At 42.9% G+C, this 21,105-nt stretch overlaps 2 protein-coding genes across 3 annotated transcripts in view; one reads left to right on the forward strand and one right to left on the reverse strand.

Annotated features, from left to right (window-relative positions):
• MARCHF3 (membrane associated ring-CH-type finger 3) overlaps window positions 1–2,615 on the reverse strand; it is a 148,952-nt gene extending 146,337 nt beyond the window's left edge. For both annotated transcript variants that reach the window (XM_060143500.1, XM_060143501.1), the window contains exon 1: window positions 2,427–2,615. The gene's annotated coding sequence lies outside the window, so the exon portion shown is untranslated. The remainder of the gene's footprint in view (window positions 1–2,426) is intronic.
• An 8,730-nt stretch (window positions 2,616–11,345) lies between these two features.
• MEGF10 (multiple EGF like domains 10) overlaps window positions 11,346–21,105 on the forward strand; it is a 362,791-nt gene continuing 353,031 nt past the window's right edge. Inside the window, exon 1 of the mRNA XM_060143502.1 lies at window positions 11,346–11,434. The gene's annotated coding sequence lies outside the window, so the exon portion shown is untranslated. The remainder of the gene's footprint in view (window positions 11,435–21,105) is intronic.

The following is a 21,105-nucleotide window of genomic DNA, read 5'->3' on the forward strand; positions in this document are numbered from 1 at the left end:
TGGAGACCAGAGTCCAGCCCATGAACTGAATTTTTAAGGAGCAACCCAGTTGACTCAGGTGATCCATATCAAGGTAGGAGAATTATGGTGTCTACATAGTCCATCAGAAATGCAAAGACACAGATTAGGGATTAGAATATTTTCCCCCAATGTTTAAGTACCATAAAAATGAAAACAACACTTGTGATGAGCTCTTAAGAACCATTCCAGTATTTTCTACCCACATATAATAAACACGGTTATTAAAATATAATTATGAGCATAAAATTCTTGGGTAAAATATCAACTGTTCTTCTCAAAAATATTGCCTTTATTTTGTCACCAAAAGTAATTATGCTGTTAAAGGAATTTATAGTTTTTTAAGTATCAGTCAGTTTGCTGCAGGAAATTAATGAGCTGTTATACTCCTCCCATACCCTTTTAGTCATCAGAAGTTTTGTGACAAAGGCTTTTATTCTTATTATTTTTTAAACTATAAATTGTGAACCATTGCAACTAGTGATTAGGCTGAATATGAATTTATATTCAAGTTATAAATTCCTAAAAATACATTTCATTAGAATTACCAAGGCAGTCTAGAGCTAGTAGATTAAATAGCCTCTGTAATAAAGCTCTATTTACTTCTGTTAAGATTTTTTTTTTTTTGGTGCAAAACAATTCAGTTTTAATGCATTCTCTTAAGAAGCAAAAGGAAACAGTTTCTGATATACAATGCTACTGCAAAGCAGTAAACCAGTGTTGCATGGTTATGTGACAAGCACCACATTTCTTTTCTAGAGGGATTTTTTTTTCCCTTATATACTCTTCCTTCCCAAACCATGCCTATTAATTACTTCATAAAATACAGTTTGCCATTTCTGAAGAATCAAACACTCGTTTTCTCCCTCACCAAAAATCACACGTTCAGACTGAATTCTGACTGAAAATGGACTTGAGAGGCAGGCTTTGTTTATAGCATGTTGTTTCTACTAAGGGTTGCCCCCTACCCACGTTCCACCCTAGTGCTCCCACTGAAGTGTACATGTTATGTTTTAACAGATGGGCCGGCTGGCGGCTGCTGGGCTATAAAACAGGAACTGGGAATCTGCTTGGAGTGGTATTGAACTGAATGCTCGTAAAGTTCACGGACATACACTGACCCAGACAGACTAGGAAGATCCAAACATGCTTATACACACACTCATCATACACCCCACAGATCAGAGGGTCCATCTCCTTACCCAGAGGAAGTTCAAGGCTGTTTCCCCCTCCATATCTCTATTTCATTCGCTTATCAATTTTATACACACACATATAAGTACACACATATGTAGGCACATCTACATATGCATGCATAGCTATATATCTCAATGTTTTTATACATCCTCAAAGATCAAAAGATTCCCCAATTCTGTTGCCAAGTCTCTACCTAGTACTTTCAATAAGCTCTCATTCACATCAAATAAGAATTACAAGAAAATATTGCATTCAATTCTATTTAGTCCACACATAATATAAACTACATGTATGTAACTGCCCTAAAAAAAACAGCTCCTTTTACTCCTTACCAATGAGAGAGAGAGAAAACAATTTATCCCAGACTGAGTCACAAACATAAAGTGTCAGGTTTAACCTTGTATCCTCTGCTGTCAGTTCCTGTCACAACTTCATCACTTAAACACACAGGTGCTCAAACAAACACCAACCGACCAGCCTGGTGGTCGTTTTCACGGCCTCTTCTTGGATTCCCTGAGGCCTCCCTGCACTGGGACAGTCACCAGTTACCCCCGGTCCTAACGAAGTCCTTTGGACACACCTTGCAGGTGGATATGGAGGTCTGAGCACCTCATGAGGGATGCGGATTCAAGTGCTAATAAAAAGTAATTACAAAGTTTAATATCCGCGCTGTCAATTCCTTTCAATAATTGCAAAGCTCTGAAGCCCCTGCTACGGAACCCGACTGGTCCTAAAGTTCTCTGACCCCTAAAGATGCACCCGGAGCCCGATGATCGCTGGCTCGGGCTACGCATCAGACATACACAGGACTATCTCGTCTCACCGACGCCGGCGCGTGTTAATTTTTCAGGAACCCGTCTTCAACCATCTAGGAATTGCTGTCTGCACGCCACTGGACTCGAAGGCCGCCCCTAGCGCGCGTGTCGCCGCTCTAGAGGGCCAGGGGACGCGTCCCCGGACCCCACCTAATGATGGCAATTAAAACATGCCAAGTTCTTGCGAACGCAGAGCCGCGTCCCGGGCTGAGTTGGGACGCTTTGAAACAAGAAGTTCGGGAGTGGGGGTGCTGGCAAGGAGTGAATCCCGTCAGCCCTGACCTCCCCACAGCCGACACGCTCGGACGGACAGATCGATGCGCACCAGGACGCGTCCAGTCCCCCATTTGCCGAACAGCGCGAGAGGAGCCGCTCCCCTTGCGCGCGGCGACTCACCCTCGTCGACGAGTCCAGATGGCAAACCGACGCCCCTGCTGCGGGTCCTGAATCCCAAGTTGCACCGAACCGGCGACAGCTCTCGCCCTAGCCCACCGGGGCACATTGGCTGCGGCAGGCACCTCGGAGGGAGCAGAAACCTGGCGGCCGCCCCGGCTCAACAGCTGCCTGGAGCGCGCTTACAATTCACGGACCTGCTCAGCGAATGAGACGCACAGCAGGGCTGAAGCAACCGGGCTCCGAAGGGAGGCGGGGCCGGGGGCATGAAGGGCGGGGTCAGGTAGGGACCCGCCCCGGTGGGCGGGGCGCTCTTCAACGCGTGCCTGGCGGAGCCCACAGCCAATAAGGATGGCGCCCGGGCCTGGGGCGGCCGTGGGCGGTGCCGAGCTCCCGGCTCCGCCCCGCCGCCGCCGTCCAATCGCCGGCAGCCGAGGGCTGGCAGAGAGACGCGCCCATGGCTGGGAAGTTGGCTGAGGTGAGGAACCGGGGCTCTGGGCTGGCGCTGTGGGGGCGGCTGCGGCGGGACCCCGACGCCTCGGAAGGGAAGTGGCGGCCCCGGAGGGCCCATGTGGGTCTGGGGCGGCCCGGAGCCGCCGCGTGTCGGCGCGCTGTGGTGCAAGAAGCCCAAGCACTGCGCGGGCCAAGACTGGGTCGACACCGCCCACCCCTGGCGCCCTCAGATGGTGCGGAACTTGGCTCTAAACGAGGCCCAGCAGTCGGAGGAAACCGAGACCCAAAGAGGGTGGGTCCCGGGCCGGATCACCCAGCCGCCAGTGGAGGCCAGGGCCCGGAACTGGGAGCTGCGGGCTCCCTGAAAAGGCTCTGATTGCGGTCTGGTGGTTATCTCCGAAACAAAACTCCAGTTCCGCCCGCAACCCCGGAAGGTTCGCGACACATCCCTCCTCACCCCTGCCCTTCACACCACCGGCAGCGGAGACTTACCAGACGCCTAGGCTCCCTTCCCGACTCAAGGCGCCCGGGCACTTGCGCAGAGCCCGGGGGCGAAAGGGAGAGGCACAGGCGCTGGACGGTCGGGCTGCCCGGCGGGATGGCATCCCCAGCGGTGACTCCCCCTGCCGCTGTCCCTGGGGCCTGCCGGACGGACCAGGACCGTCTTCGCGGACTGGAACACCGCAGAGCCAGCCCCGGCCGTCGCACTCTGCACGCCCTCGCACCCTCCACTTGGGCAGCCCCTGGGCCTAGCTTAGAGACCCCCGTAGTGGCGGGCCTGGGGGCAGCCTGAGCTCGCTGGGTCAGTCGTGGCTGAGTGGCCCCGAAGGAAGGCTTTGGGGGCTCTGTCCTTCCTGGCCGTTCCGGTCGCTGCTGCTCGTTTTGTCGGCGGATCAGCTCTTCAGCCGGGGTTTAAGCCCTTACCTTGGCTGCACATACATAGGGAGCTGGGGGTATCAAGAGTCAAAGAGCGGAGCTGGGTGTTGCTTTCCAGACTGAGGCCTAGAATGTTAGCAAGCCCTCGACTGTAGACTGGGCGTGGGAGCAGTCTCTGTGTGCCTAGAACTGCACCTGCCACAGGTAGACACCCAACCCATGTTAGTAAAATGAAGATGTGCATGGCAGGTGAGGGGTCAAGCCTGGTGCCCTGACACCACTGACCATTGTCTGCCTCAGATCCCAGAAATCCTAAAGGTTTTAGTCTCTCAGTATGGGTAACTATTCAGACTATCATATACGAGGGAGTATGGACCTCCACAGGTGTTATTTCAGTGACTGCCTGGCCCCCATAAGGACCTGTGTCATAGGTAGCCCACCTCTCATGAGCAGGTTCTGATGAGGGTCATTGGCAGAAGGAAGGCAAAAGTCCCATGGCTGAAAAGTAGTGAAATGGCCCCTCTAGCAGGGAAGCCTGGATCTCTGAGGTGAGTTCTGGCTTGGAGTCAGTTTCAAATTGTGTCACCTCAGCTCCCTGTCTCAATGGGGAAAAGCAGACAATCAGGTAGGCAAGAAAATCAGGGTCTGGACAGTCCTTATTAGGCCCTGAAAGATTGATTAGTGATGCAGAAATTGTGCATATTTAAACCTTTCCTCATCTAATGAACCAAAGGACTGGTACAGGCAAGGAAGACCATTCCATCCAATTCCAACAGTTGCTTAGCATGCCGTGGAGTGGCCTGGGAGAATGGCCTTTGCCCACAAGGAATTAGATGTAGACCACAGGAATGGAATATATACTAAGTCTCTCTATGCTGAAGACGGGATGGGGGATAGAGGAAAAATGTATTTCCTTGGATTTTTTTTCCCACTTCTGGATGTGACTGGAGAAGGAGTTTGCCAACAGTGTTTACCATATTAACACCCTGTGAAGGTTTTTCACAGATGCTAATGATTATTTTAAAAATCACCTTGGTAATAGGAGCCAAACATTGGCTGTTGACTGTACTTGATGTAGTATTTATGTTAAATGATGAAAAAAGGAAATAGGGGACTTCCCTGGTGGCTCAGTGGTTAAGAATCCACCTGCCAATGCAGGAGACACGGGTTCAAGCCCTGGTCCAGGAAGATCCCACATGCCACGGAGCAACTAAACCCATGCGCCACAACTACTGAGCCTGCACTCTAGAGCCTGCGAGCCACAACTACTGAGCCCATGTGCCTAGAGGCCGTGCTCTGCAACAAGAGAAGCCACCGCAATGAGAAGCCCGCGCACCGCAACGAAGAGTAGCCCCCACTCGCCGCAACTACAGAAAGCCCGCACGTAGCAACAAAGACCCAACGCAGCCAAAAATAAATAAATTAATTAATTAAAAAAAAAAAGGAAATAGGAAGTTTCTTTTCAGGAAATAAGTTACAACTAAGCAAGTGACTTCCATGTCCCAATTTCCAAGGTTTTCTGTTTGTTTCATACAGACATTACTGTCATGGGTTCCTGGACAAGCAACTGGTCTCATTTTCCTTTATAGAATGGATGGCATAGGAAGACTGTAGATTACAATTCATATTTCCACACCATGTTCTGTTGTAATTGTATTTGACAGGAGCTTATCACTCAGGCACAGACTTACTCCATTTGTTGCCAGTCCCCCTAATGATCTCTTGAGTTTGGGCCATCCCCATATTCTACAAGGGAAAATTAGACCTGTTACTTGTACAAGGACTCACTATGGTCCTATCTGTATTAGACAAACAAAAAAACATGGAAATCTGGACCTGGAAATCACTTGTTTAGTTTCACCAAAGGAAATGTTCTTTCCCTCAAAGGAATGAGGAAGTTTATGGTATGGCTTGGGAATGAGAAGATTGAGGTGGGACCATGGAAGCAAGGCTGGTCCCTTTGTGGATGGTGAGCAAATTTGCCTTCAGGCACTGTCATCCACCTCTCACACTGAAAGAATATTTTGGGACCTTCTAAATTTCAATAGGGTGTGACTGATAGGAGCTGTGGGTTCTAATCTGAGTGGCTGCTGTGGTGAGCGCTCCTGGCAGCCACTTAACCTCTGTTCACCCTTGCCTCCTTGGTCGTAAAACAGCAGTGGCAGAATCCACTGTGTTTATCTGCTTAAGGCGGACACCATAATGATGGTGACACAGCACTGTAAATGTACCAACTGCTGAAATGGAGAATAAAATGATGTTGAAACTGGAAAATGGTGGGGCTGAAGAATTCCTTTTTACACTTACAATTTCTGTTCATTTTAAGATCAATGGATTACTGTCCTTTCATTCTACGAATGGAAATGAGGGAAAACCGCCCTTACAATCCTTATTCTTTGATTACCAAATGTTTCAGAAGCTTTACTTAAGTGAAAAGTATTTTCCCCCTTTCCCATGTCTACCACCTCTCCTAACATATATTCAGCTTGGAAAATTATTCAGAATTTGAACAGGTTGAGCAAAGAAATGCAGTCAGAAGTAGCAGATTCTAATACCAGCTATACTCTGGGTTCATTATGAGACCTTGGGCAAGCCATTAACAGTCCCCATACCTTAGTTTCCCACCTGTGAAACTACAGTGATACTTCTGATTAATTTCACAGAGGTAGGAGAGATAACTAATGATAAGGCACTTTGAAATATTAATTGTAATATAGACTACAAAATATCATGTAGGTGTTTTTGGCAAACTAAAGTATGGTGTTGGTTTGTACACCACAACTAGGAGATATTTTTCTAACAGAGAGAGCACTCTGGCACAACCTGTGGCCAGGGTGATACCACCCACAAAACAATGACAGCTTATTGTATTTGAATGAAAATGCCACTGTTCCATATGAGAGTTATAGTGCTACAGACTCAACTAAGTAAAAAATATGATAACAGAAATGGGTGGGGAAGGGAAGCCTCTATTCCACAGAAACATGGGATTTCCTCACACATGCCCCAAAAGAAAAACTACATTAAACTTCTTAAAAATGGATGCCACTATGTGAGTACAAGTCTGATGAAAGACTAAAATGATCGTGAGAAGATGGCCTGATATAAAAATTAGACAGACTGGTCAGAAGTACACCAGAAGATAGAAAAATAGTCTTAATTTAAAAATTTCATAACAAAATGAGTAACACTGAGGAATTAGACATTGGGGAAGGGAGGCTCATGTGCTCAGGGAGGAAAAAATGGACTCCCAACCTAAGTAAAAAATAGGAACAGTAAGACTACTAAGAAACAGGACAAAGAATATGGGCTCTGGAAATACCATAGACCAAGGGTTGGATTTTCTTTCCACTGCTTCCTAACTTTGAGACCTTGGACAAGTACCTTAGTTTCTCAGAGCCAGATGGAGTGGGGGTGGAGGTGATGAGGTTTTTCTTACTGGCTTGTTATGCATCTCAAACAAGAGTCTCAAACTCTCAGCACAGGGCCAGGCTGATAGTAGGCTCTCTACAGTAATAATAACCTCTAATATTAATTGAGCAATTACTTTATGCTCTGCACTGTTCTGAGCCTTTTCATCTAATGATTCACTTGATCCTCACGACTACCTTATGATGTTGCTGCCATCTCTTCCTCACTTTCTATCTATGTGGAAGTACTATTCCAGGAATAGTATCCTGCTATGCAGTAAAAGTCAAAATTCTCTTTTTATAGGTACTGGAGATATTCCAAAAAATCTTAGTTTTCTATAGGCAACCTCTTCCTTGAACATACTAAGAAAGAAAATATCATTTAAAACTACCATTGTCTTACTTTCATGTGGAGTGGGCTAATACAGCCTTTCCTGGTACCTAGAAAATCAGGCTACAGTGAGCACTCGGTAGCACATACGTTACAGCAAAGCAAATGAGGGATTCAGAGTTTGGCAGAAAGAAGGCCATAGAAAACAAGTGCTTCAAACCAATTTCCAGATCTTAGATTGTAAGCTCCTAGAAGATTTGGGCTTCTAAACAGTGTGCTCATCATCTGGGTTTGGGTTTAATGGAAGTTAGTTCCCTTGAGGCAATAATATTGGAATGATAACTGGCTAGCCAAAGAAGGAAAAAAATGGATGATCCCTTAGAAATGAATTCTATCATTACTTATTATGAATACCCCAAATTATGACAAATTCATGTGTAAGTCCACCAGGGAGAAGTAGCCATGCACTATAACACACACAATCATTTATTACCCAAGAGAATTTAGGTGCTAATGTGCATGGTATTGCATCTGTGAAATTCTGAAACTCACAAAGGATTCCAAGATATAAAGCCAAATAAAACATAATACAGAGGGAAATGATTTTGATTATGTAACATTTATATATAGCATTTCATTTTACATTTCAAATTGCTTTTCAGTCATGGATTTATTCTTCACAGCACACCTGGGGTGTACATCCGTGCTGTTATCCTCTGTTCCCAGCTGAGGCAGCTGAGACTGAAAGAGGCAAAGTGTTTTGTCCAAGAGCACAACAGAGGCAGGGTGACAAATCATGCATTCATTCAATCATGAGTCTATTCAGCACCTACTCTTGGCAAGGCACCATGGTCTGTGGTGTACAGAGGTGGGTACTGTAACTTGCAGTCTGCTGAGACAATAAGTGGTTGGTGGATTATGTCTTCCAGAGTGATCTAGACAGGGTTTAGAGGAGGAGAGGGTGAGTCCCCTAAGATTCCTAGAGACAGTGGGATTTGAGACCCTTGAGAGATGGGTAGAATTTTGGCAAATAGAGGCTGAGGGTGGTGGGAATGACACAGAGACACAAAGATGGGCAAATTCAACATGTATTAGAGAATGTTTGACTGAAGCAGGGCAGTTGAGGAAAAAGGGCTGGAGAGTGGAAAAGAGCAGATTTTCCAGGGCACTGAATTCCCAGCTAAATATATAGATTTTAGCCTGTGGGCAATGGGCACTGGACTCATTTCTGACTTCTCCCATTCACTCATTATTCTAACTTGTACTGAGTGCTATTATTATATGCTTAGTTTCCAGGTATTTTCCCATGTATCAGCTTTTCTAAACTTCACAGCATTCCAACAAGATATATGTTATTTTTCCCTCCTTAACTGGATGAAAAAACGATCATGTAGGTAATAACTGACAGATGAGGAATTCCAAAGGAGCACTCTTCACTTCCTCATGATATGTACTTATGAGGAGAATGAATGCAAATTCCGGACAGTGTACTCAGGATGCCCATCTAATAATATGCCCCTCACTCTAGCCATTGTCTTTCCAGAAACAGAAAGTAAACAGGCTAGAAATAAATCTAATTTCTTAACATGTAAGTTATTCCATATCTAAAGTCAGCTCCAAGTTAAAAAGAAAGACATAGGTTATTTCCCCCTATTCTCTCTGCCCTACAATTAACAATAAATGTCTGCATTTTTATAACTTTAGTCTTGTGAGTATCTTTAATACATTCTGACCTCAGCTTAGTGTTTCCACTAAACCAGAATCTCTTTCTGGAGTTGGTCAATTCTATCCCTCATCCCTTCCCCTTAGCATGTAACCTAACCTGTTTATCTTAGTGCCCTGTGAGGTCTCCATCTCAGCTTGAATTTTGCCCATCAAGAAATAGCTTTTTCTCTCCAGATACAGGCTACTAATTAGCATTTTTACTGTTTAATCATCAGGACTAAAATACAAGTGAGAGAAGCATTACTGTTAACTCAAAAATATTTAGCAAGGAAAAAGATTGCTTACTTAAATCTTTCTGTAAAGGAATAAAGAGATGCTCTAAGGAGGTGGGTGAATGTTTAGGTGACATAAAAATTTAACGTCTGTTAACAAGGGTGCTTTTTATCTCAATCTGGTTTTGTGGAAGAGTTTTCTTTGAAAATGCCTATCCATGATCAGTCAGGGAAGTCTCCAGGGTAAATATCTACCACAAATGACAGGCCAGTTTTGACTTTCTGCATGAAGACAAGTGGGAACCACCAAAATGGGGCATTTAAAAATTCTAGATGCAATACACAACATTCTCCTCTCTCTCGACCCTCTAGTGCCTTGTTTGGCTTTGCCCAGATTGTGTTTTATGACCCAAGCCATAGATTCATGAGTAAATGGTTGAGTGTTTCTCCATGTTTGTTTGTTTGTGTGTATGTGTGTGTGTGTTTTAAGAAGTTGAAAGAAAGTACAGTTAATAGGTAAGGATGATTAAATTTCATCTCAGATCTTAAGATCTTAAGGATCTCCTGTGAAAGATATGGGAAACAAGCACTAGACCAGAAAATTGTATCTGATTTCTCCTGTCTTAAAATGCATGACTTTTCCCTCTGATTTCAAGTAAAGCAATGGGCTGAGACGTGGTGACCTGTGTTTCACTGAGGAAAGTGATGAAACTAATTCATAATATTGTGACTTCTAGATCTGCAAAGCTGGCATCCTTACCTTGAGATATGGAGAAAACAGGACTTTGAAAGACTCACAGGAAATCAGACAACTTATTGTAACCTTTTACATCTCTTTACAGAAGAAAAATCTACCATGGGTACTTCTGGGGATTCTCCGTATTGATGGAAGAAAGTGTTCAGAGTACCAAGTGAATCCCATTGAAGGCATGTATTAGCATTAATTTCTCCTAACCATTGAAATGAAGCCTACATGGCTCTTTCTCCCCTTAAGATGTTCAGCAAAAATGCCGAGACTCTCAAAGATTATTGAGGTAGAAACATGCTGGAATTAACCTTATTTAAAAAATAATAACTATGCAAAATAGATAATTTCCCCAACCAATAGGCTTCCTGTATGGAGGCTCTTTACACAGGAGCTTCTGAATTCTCACAGAGGGCTAATGGGATATCGCAGGTAGGAAAATGTTGTGTGAGAAGTTAAATGACATTTCAACTTGATGTCTGCCAAAGGCCAGTCTAGGAGTCCCCAAGGAACAAGTATGTCAGCTGACCAAACCCTAGGAGTTTCTGTGGGGAGGTTGTTGGTCTTGTCCTGACTCAAGGACCCAAGGTCTTGAGTTATAGCAACCCTGTAAGCCTATCAAGGAACTCTTGGTAGCCTCCACAATAAGCATTACAGTATTATCCACAGATATAAGTACTCAATAAATTTAATTGTTAGCAGGTCCTGAGCTTAATCAAAGGAGACAACTTCCCTTGGGAATAAAACCAAAACCCTCAGAGGCCCAAGGAGGAAAGAGCATGGTCAATGTCAAGTGGCCCCAGAAAGTTTATGCTTGCTTGGGATTCCTGGCTCAAATCAGCTGTGGTGGGCATGAGGGCACTAATTCACATTCAGAGTCACAGGAACTATTCAATTGTAAAGGAACTGGAATATGTAATTGGACCTGGCCCTTGAAATTTTTGTGGCCCTTTCAAAGCAAAATAGAAAAAAAAGAAAAACCATGTCTGTTTTCTGACCTTTTCCAAGAAGCTGAAAATATAGCGCAAATGAGTCCTTAGTTGTGGGTCATCATCCTTATGAGATTTGTCTCTGATTCCAAGGCTGGAGACTGTTCCTCTGCCTCCCCATTTTTACCTACCCCCAACTTGAGATAGGTCTCAAAGTCTCATTTTGACCATATATTCTTCCAGCCACGTGAGGGAGACAGGGGAGGCTAAATATAACCACATTAAAAACCATCAGCAATGTTGGAAACAGCTTCAAGCTTAACATCAACAGTGAGTATGCAGCAGCAGCTTAAAGACTTGTGTGAACATGCCCAAATGTTTTCTAAGAATATTTTTCAGAAGAGTGTATTTATAGATATAATCTTTAATTGCATTATGAATGATAAATGAGAAGGTTAACAAACTATATTTCAGGACTGTTTTATATATTTATTTGCTGCTATCATTAGCTCTTTCTTTGTGACTGCAGATTATTTCTGCTTACTAGTCTTAGTGGAAAGAGAATTGCTGTACTTTAGTGCTGGGAAAGGATGTTTCAGTTGACAATGAAGGTTGCAGAAGTCTTGTTTAAGAGTTTATTTTGGTATTTGTCTCATTTTAAAGGCTGTGACTAGGACTTCATATCTAATAAGCATGCATGTAACATTTTTATGTTTGCTGAGTGCCTTATAGTCCCCGATTAGTCTCCACAGTACCCCTTGAGGGTGGGTCAGTATTACCGCCTACAGTTCACATTTGAGGAAATTTAAGATACTAAGGGATTATGTGATTTGTACAAGGTCACCCAGCATGCAAGCCTAGCTAATAAAAGATGACTTCAAAGCTCTTTCCAAATAAAAGTGCCTTATAAATGTTAGGTAGTATTAATGGGCATGATCCCACGATGAGTAAAATACAGTCCAGGAGTAAAGTGCTCATACATGCTCTATAAAATTAATTCTTTTTAACCTCAGAGCAACTTTTGAAATAGGAATTCTTGAACCTGGCTGTGTATCAGAGACATCATTATAGCCTTAAGAACATGTGAGCACCTGGGCCCCTACCCAAAGTACAGAATCATAATCTGGGAAGTGGGACCCAGATAATGTGTATCTTGAAAGAGCTCCAGGGAGGGGATTCTGATGCTCAGCCAAGGTTGGGAGCCACTACTGTAGATTAGAATCATAACCTCAGTCAAGCAACAATAAGACATCGTGGAGTCAATTTAGGAGAAAAGGTCTGGTATCTCCCAGGTTCTGCCCACCAGTTAACAACTATTATTAGCAAAAGAACTACCTCCATGAAATAATCAACTGCGGAATACATGTGTGGAATTCCAGGAAGTAATGCAGAGATGAAAGTTTATTTAAGAACTAACATTGTTTGAATGTTATAATTTACTGGGTAAACTTACCGGGTCCACTCTGGGATTATTATTGGGTCCACCCTAATGTTTTTATTCTGAGTACCTCGTATGATAATCAGCATACTAAGAACCTATAGTATCTGCCTTTTCATCCATTTTTCAAACACTTATTTAATACTTGCTATGTGGAGATTGCAGAGTAAAATAATGGTTTTGGTCCACGAGGAGTTTATAATCAAGTGATAGAACCAGACATAGGCCAAAAAAACCAAAACCCTATAATACTAAGCTGCACATATTAAGTGATAATCAAAGTGTATATGAGGCATTATTCATAATCGCTAAAAAGTTGAAACAACCCAAATGTCCATCAGTTGATAAATGGATAAATAAAATGTGGTATATCTATACAACAAACTATTATTCAACAATAAAATGGAATGAAGTACTGATACATGCTACAACATGGATAAATTTTGAAAAAATTATGCTAAATGAAAGAAGCCAGTCAGAAAGAACCACATATTATATGATTCCATTTATATAAAATGTCCTGAATAGGCAAATCTATAGAGATAGAAAATAGAAAATAGATTAGTGGTTGCCTAGGGCTGGGGAGTTGGGCCGGGGGAGGAGATGGGGAGGAACCGTTATTGGGTACAGGGTTTCTTTTGGGGGTGATTAAAATGTTTTAAAATTGTGGTGATAGTTGCACAACTCTGTGACTATTCTAAAAGATGATTAAATCATATACTTTAAATGGGTGAGTTGTATGGTATGTGAATCATATCTCAGTATATATATATACATATACAAACTTTATATGTGTGTGCTATATGAACTTGGTGAAAAGAGTGATTAATTAGTATGTACTGGAAGAAAGTGGTGGAAAATTTCCTGGAGGAAATGGCATTTGAGCTAAGTCAAAAAGGGTGATTTTTGTAAAGAAGGAAGGCATGCTCAAATATGTAGTCAAAGTGATGATGCTTTCATGCAAGGGCAAGTTATCTGGAGAAGATGAAGTTTAGGATACGTGAAGGGTACAGGAGATGGGGGCTATGTGCAGAGCTTTTACTGCCATACTAAGTTCTGCAGTTTGGTTTTCATTTTTGTAGAGCCATGATAGGTTTGTGAGTGGTTTGATTAGGGCTGTGATTTGGAAGGATAATTGGAGGTGGTGATGAGGTCGATGGGGGATGGGGTGGGAGGGCAGTGAGCAGGGGTGACCATTTAGGAGACTAGGCTAGTGTAGTGTATAGGCAAGACATGATGGAGCCCTCAACTATGACAGCAGCAGTGAGCACTGGAACAAGGACAGATTTGAGAAAACATTTAAGAAGTAGAATCATAAAATTTTGTGAACTGAGGAGTAGGTGAGAAGGCACAGGATATATACAGCAGGGTATTTTAGACCACAGAAAGGCTGGGTCCTTTTTTGTTAAGTTATTTAGAATCATAATGTAAAAACTATTGTTGAAATAACAGCAAGCAGCCAAATTATAGCTTTTTAACACCTTGTCAACAAGGATTTGATTACAGAGAATCTTAATTTCTTTTTTTTTACATCTTTATTGGAGTATAATTGCTTTACAGTGTGTGTTAGTTTCTGCTGTATGACAAAGTGAATCACCTATACGTATACATACATCCCCATATCCCCTCCCTCTTGCGTCTCCCTCCCACCCTCCCTATCCCACCCCTCTAAGTGGTCACAAAGCACCGAGCTGATCTCCCTGTGCTATGCAGCTGCTTCCCACTAGCTATCTATTTTCCATTTGGTAGTGTATATATGTCTATGCCACTCTCTCACTTCGTCCCAGCTTACCCTTCCCCCTCCCCGTGTCCTCAAGTCCATTCTCTACATCTGCATCTTTATTCCTGTCCTGCCCCTAGGTTCATCAGAACCATTTTTTTTTTAGATTCCATATATATGTGTTAGCATACGGTATTTGTTTTTCTCTTTCTGACTTCACTCTGTATGACAGACTCTGTAGGTCCATCCACCTCACCACAAATAACTCAGTTTCGTTTCTTTTTATGGCTGAGTAATATTCCATTGTATATATGTGCCACATCTTCTTTATCCATTCATCTGTTGATGGACACTTAGGTTGCTTCCATGTCCTGGCTATTGTAAATAGTGCTGCAATGAGCATTGTGGTGCATATCTCTTTTTGAATTATGGTTTTCTCAGGGTATATGTCCAGGAGTGGGATTGCTGGATCATATGGTAATTCTATTTTTAGTTTTTTAAGGAACCTCCATGCTGTTCTCCATAGTGGCTGTATCAATTTACATTCCCACCAACAGTGCAAGAGGGTTCCCTTTTCAACACACCCTCTCCTGCATTTATTGTTTGTAGATTTTTTGATGAAGGAATGTATATTGTGAATAAAGGGTGGAATGAATAGAAATGCTATCACCCCATTTTGTGAGCTCTTTGGAATCAGACCTCCACTTGTTGGAGGTGAAGCAGTTATTTATGGCCTGTTGAATGACTAAGTATTTACCTCTTGCTCAGATAGCTTCCCTAGAAACACTTCCTTTGGTGTGAGCAACTTGGATTTACTGCCAGGGCAACACCTTCCTTCCAACACCCACGTTGCCTCTTGGCTCGGTCCTCACGGGCAGGTGTTAGTAAGCAGCATTTTGTTTTGCTTCTAATAAGAGCACAGCCTCTGAAAAGCATAGGCTGAATGTACCACACATTGTAACTTTCCCTTACAAGTGTTCTTATAGGGAAGATCTGAAACTGTGGGAGTCTTAAGGATCAGGAAGACGAAGACTGCTTTTTCTCATAATCGTGCAGGGCCACACCTATGTTTTCCATCTGAAGGAGGGGCAGCCAGTTCCTGGGCAAGGTCAAAATAGACCAAGTCTCTCTCATTGCATGGCGTTACACTCACTGGGGATCTGTTATGGCCATCTCTGGGGGCTGTGGAAGGTGTTGCCATGACACTGCCTGCTGCTAGCCGAGTTTGGGAACAGCATTTCCAATAAGTGCCTTACATGAGTTTAACCAAGCCTGGAACACCGTTTAGAACACCACTTGCTAACATGTGGCTCATATCTGTGCCTGTCGGTGAACAATGACTACAACTAGCTGTGTTCAATCGCAATTGTTAGCAGAGCTAATTACAGCAGTATCGGGTGGGAGGAATCCTAGAAGATACCTCTAAGGGACTTCTATCACTGCAATGCTCCAATGAGCATTGTGGTGCATGTCTCTTTTTGAATTATGGTTTTCTCAGGGTATATGCCCAGTAGTGGGATTGCTGGATCATATGGTAGTTCTATTTTTAGTTTTTTAAGGAACCTCCATGCTGTTTTCCATAGTGGCTGTATCAATTTACATTCCCACCAACAGTGCAAGAGGGTTCCCTTTTCTCCACACTCTCTCCCGCATTTATTGTTTGTAGATTTTTTGATGAAGGAATGTACATTCAAACTTTGTCTTTGTAGGTAAGCAATGGAAACAGGCCCCTTGGGGAACCTTTAAACAACAGTTCTCTGCAACCCTGAACAGGGATCCATCTTCACTCCACAGTTGGTGAGGGATCATGTTCAAAAGAGAACCAACAAAGGGAAAAGGAGGAAAGGGACGCTTAAAGCCAGTAGGGTAAATTTTCTGGATTAAATGAGAGCAGAACTGGGTATTCTTCCTTGGGATGCCTTTTACTCACTGCATGACCTGATGGAGGCCACTTCCCCTTTCTGGGGCCTCACTGTTCTCATCTCAAAAATAAGGATAACAATTGTGGCCCTATTTATATCCCAGGATTTCTGAAAGGAAAAAGTAAAAAATATATATATAAAAAAATAAAAGTTGGGGGAACATAGAAAACGCGATATAACTCTAGGTAGTGTAACTATTATTTCCTATTGCTTGTTCCACATTTTACTTATAAATGATGAAAAGGAACAAGGAAAAAAAGTCTGGGCTGTTGTAGAATCTCAGACTACATTTTCTGATGCCTCAGAGTGATTCTGCGGTTTGCTCGTCTTAAGTCTTCAGATTTGCCTCCCTCTCCCCCAGTGCACCGATTCTGGTGTAAACTCATTTCCAGTTTGAGGGGTGGAGAAGACCTCAGGAATCTAAAGAGGCAAGGCCCTGCAGTCATCTGGTCTTGAATCTTAATGTCACCTGCTGAAGCCCAAGTCCCAAGGGCTTCCTCTCTTCCCTCACTGAGACACCCGATTTGGGAGGACGTCAGCTATGAATGAGTCACACAGTCAAACTGGGGCTTCAGGGGATACCTCCAGGATAGAACCAAAAAGAATTTGTAATGTGCTCTGAATGTGTCTCGGTCTGGGTCTCTAACTACAGTCTTGTTCTTGCTGAAAATCACAGCACACTTCTAACCAAGCAAGGCAGGTCTCCATATCTGATGCTGCTGTCAGTGATAGACTAGGATCATATTATGGATTTGGCAGGGAGGAAAAAGATTTATTTCCAAGATTTGAAGATTAATCTTTTCCACATATGCAAAACCAGTCGGAGCATTAAAAAATATCAGTGAAAAGTGATCATGTTTTGTGAGCAGGAGGAACCATTCTTGACTTCAGAATAATACAGAAGACTTTTAAGGATCCCAAATTCATGGTTTAAAAAAAATGATTTGACGATAGGATACCAGCAGGATTATCAGACTCTTAACTGCCCCCTTATGGTGAGGTGCTGCCTCCATTTAAATGAACGCCTTACATTGAATGCTTAAATTTCCCCCTTTCTTTTTTTCTCCTCCCCATCATTTAGCTTTTTTCTATGTTCAGCACAACTAAAAAGTCTAAGTAGGGAATTGTACATAATTGTAGGCTCTGCACCATTAGCAAAGTCATGCTTCTTTCTAAGTATTTGTAATCATCTATTCCACTCTTCCTTCCTCCTCCTGGAAAATTTACTTGGAGTGATTGTAGTGTCCTTTATTTCTCTTGAAGGCATCCTTTTGACCTCACTTTGTGTACAGGCTATAAAAAATATCAAGAAATGAAATATTGTATTTTCCATGTAGTCACAATATACACAAATAGAAAACACCACTTTAAATGAATAGAGCAAAAGTGGGGGCTAATCTCTAAATTACGTTTTATCTTTTGAAGTTATTTGGTAAGGTAAAGAGATTTAAAAAAATACTTTTGTAACTCAAAGGTCATGATCATCCTGGATGTACAGTCTGCACCTGCCAGCTAGGAGGTTGTTTTGTGCTATTAGGTGAGAACTCAATGGCATCCTTTGCCCTCTCAACCTTTATTACTGGCTTAGAGAAATATGACATTGCTAAAAAACTCTAACTTGAAAATGCTTCACAGAGCAGGATCCTTGCCACATTCAGGAATCTTGCTAGTTTGCAAGACGGGAGCTGTCATGCAGAACAAAACGCTGATACTAGAAGTCAGCAATCACAATGGGAATAAATACCACAAACTGTGGTTTCCTAATGTCTTAATCTCCCCCAACCTTAAAAGAGTGTTGCTGGCCTTACTTTGAAGATAACTTTACAAAGAAAATGTAGGGACAGGTGGAGTTAATTCCTGAATCTTAGCTCCTCTGGCAGTTCTTCCCCAATTTCTAATGCCTCTTTATTACCCAGATTATAAATAGATGCCCATTTTTCTTGTCTTGACATTAAGTTCCTGACAAAGAACATACAATAACACCTTCCTTACCTGGTCAAGGAATAAGTTGTCCCGAGTAAGGGAGTTTACCAACTGATAGTTAACCTAGTCCCATGATGCAATCGTATGTTTTAACCCAGTTTTGAGGAAAGTGTTTTTTAATGATTTGTTTCTCTCTCTCCTGCTTTGGTGGGCAGAGCATGGACTGACCTTGTTGGGAGGACGTGGGATCACTGCTGGGGTTTTGTACAATGCAATGCTGCAGTAAGGCCATCAGTGTTTCTCAGGGGAGTTGAGTCACACTGGTACATTGTGAGTCGCACAATGAGACCTTAGGCTGAACTTGCCTTTAACTGGTATCCTTTCTACTTCTTCATGTTTCTGAATCATTAAGAAAAGTTCTTCTTAATATGCTGTGTACCCTGTTTCTGAGGGTAGAAAACTTTCCATCAAGAATTGTTCAAATATAACATTTTGGCATGAGGAAGGGATGCCTATGGCTGGATTCTTCTTATTATGTGTAATCTATAGGTTGGCACTGCTCCTATGAGTTGTTCTACATCTTTTGTATGATTTTAATATTTCCCCCTTTTTCCAAAGCTCTATGCTCTAGGCTTTAGAATTCAGAAGTACTGTGGCTTTGGTGGTCATTCTTTTTGAACCTGAAAGGGGAGGTAGAATGTGAAACATCAGTGCCTAAATTAAAGACTGGCCGGATGAGGCCATTCTCTGTTGGCTCTACCTCAGTGGTTTGACATGGGTTTCTGTGTTGGTAGAGAGATATAAGATCTGTGCCAGATGCAGGACTTTGGCTCACAGTATCAAAGTATTCTGGTCTCGGTTGTGAGCAAGAGTCTTGGGTCTGGTGCATGTCTTCAGACTAGAATGGATTGCCGTGGTTTACTCTGCAGTGTAAGGGTTGCTCTGGAAGCCCCTGAACTCTGCTGCACAGTTGCTTAGCTCTTCTAAGATAGATTGAAGGTTATGGTACTTGCCCATCACTGCTTACCATTTTGGGGATTTGAGCTAATCAATTAATCAGGTCTTCAGCTCTTCTCTGATGCTTTTTCTTAGAGGGTCGATTGAGGTATGTTTGAAGACTTCCTGGAAGATACGTACCCTGCCATCTCTTCTGAACCTCTCACTCATCATCCACATGCAATTTTCTTTGTCTACGTCTTCTTCCCTCTCCCCACCAAAATTGTTCTCAATAAGGTCAAGTTACCTGTTGTATTAGTTTCCTATTGCTGCTGAAACAAATTACCACACACTTGGTGGCTTAAAACTACACAAGTTTATTCTGCGACAGTTCTGTTGGCCAGAAATCTGAGAGCAGTTTCACTGGGCTAAAGTCAAGATGTTGGCAGGGTTTACCCCTTCTGAAGTCTCTAGGGAAGAATCTGTTTCTTTGCCTTTTCTAGCTTCTGTAGGCCACTTGCATTCCTTGGCTCAGGGCCCCTTTCATGCATCACTCCAACCTCTTGCTTCCATTGGCACATTTCCTGTTTCCTCTCTGTAGTCAAATCCCTCTCTTTCTCCCTTTTATAAGCACACTTGTGGTTCATTTAGAACTCATCTGGATAATCCACAATAATTTCCTCATCTCAAGATTCTTAACTTAATTGCATCTGCAAAGTCCCTTTTCCATATTACATTAACAGGTTCCAGGGATTAGGTACTGGATATTTGGGGGGGGGGCATTATTCAACCTACCACAGCATTGATTTCCTAATTTTCAAATCCAGTATCTTCTTTTCAGTCCCCATCCTCGCTGGATTGACATTTGATACTGTCAGTTACTCTGGGAAAAACTCCTCCTCTGACCTCAAGATATAGGTTATTTTATTTTTTTATTCTTGTTGCGATATTTTTATTGTCTGTCTCTCCCTCTAGAATGCAAGCCCCTGAGTAGAGTCCTAGGTTATCTTGTTTCTAAGCTCTATCCCCAGAGCTTAGAATAGTCCCTACTACTATCAAATAATGAAAGAAATTGGATAATACAAATTGGATGAACTTTCCCACTTCTAGGTCTATCACCTTTCACTATTATTTTCCTTCAGTGGCCCTTCCTCTTCCCATGCAGTCAAGATTGGTATTCCCTTCAGGACTTGGTCCTAGTCTGCTTTTCTTCTCATCTGCCAGGTAAATGCTGCTCCTACCATATTCTGGGGTCTCTCAAATCTGTACCTCAAGCCCAGACCTCTGATTTGAACTTCCAGCTTTAATCTTTACCTGGATGTCTCACAAGCACAGCCCACCTTTCCCATCTAGATCCAAATACAACCAAAAACTAACCTCACCTTCCTCTTATACTCCCAGGGAATGGGAAGTGCCAAGATTTACTCAATAGCCATAGCAAGAAGACTGGGAGCCATCCCAGACTTCATGCTTTCTCTCTACTCACTCTTCCCCTACCCCCTCCAGTCAGTCATGAAGTTTTGTCAACCTGACTCCTAAATATCTCTTTCTGTATAACTCCCATCGCCCTGGTTCAAATCCTTATCACTCCCATGAGTAGGAGTGATGAATTTACCAAACTCTTGACTTCTCTTGAATATGGTAGAATGACATGCTGTTAAACTTTTGGGATGTGTACCAGAGCTGCTGATCATTGCCAGCCATGCTCTCAGGCTCTGCTGAGTGGGCAGTGACTATGATTTGCATACCACATGAGCTTGGTCGCCATAGCTGATTGGGCCAGGGATGGGTGCCTGATCTAAGGGTGGCTCTTTCTATGGGCTTGATCAGCCAACATATGATTTGGGTGGCTGGTTGTAAAATTAAAGTTGAGTAAAATTCCTCTTTTGGAGTTTCAGAATAGAGATGTTGAGAGACTAGGATCACTGTATTGCTGAACAGAAGGGTCAGCAGGAATGGCGGGCATGAGCAAGCTGCGGTTATAAGAAAGCAGATACTGTGAGTAAGGAGGGGAGCCGGTGAGCAAGATGAGAGCAGGAAAAGAAAGAAGCTGAGGCACTGT

This window comes from Lagenorhynchus albirostris, chromosome 3 (genome assembly GCF_949774975.1).
Source record: "Lagenorhynchus albirostris chromosome 3, mLagAlb1.1, whole genome shotgun sequence".
In the NCBI taxonomy this organism is placed as follows: Eukaryota; Metazoa; Chordata; class Mammalia; order Artiodactyla; family Delphinidae; genus Lagenorhynchus; species Lagenorhynchus albirostris.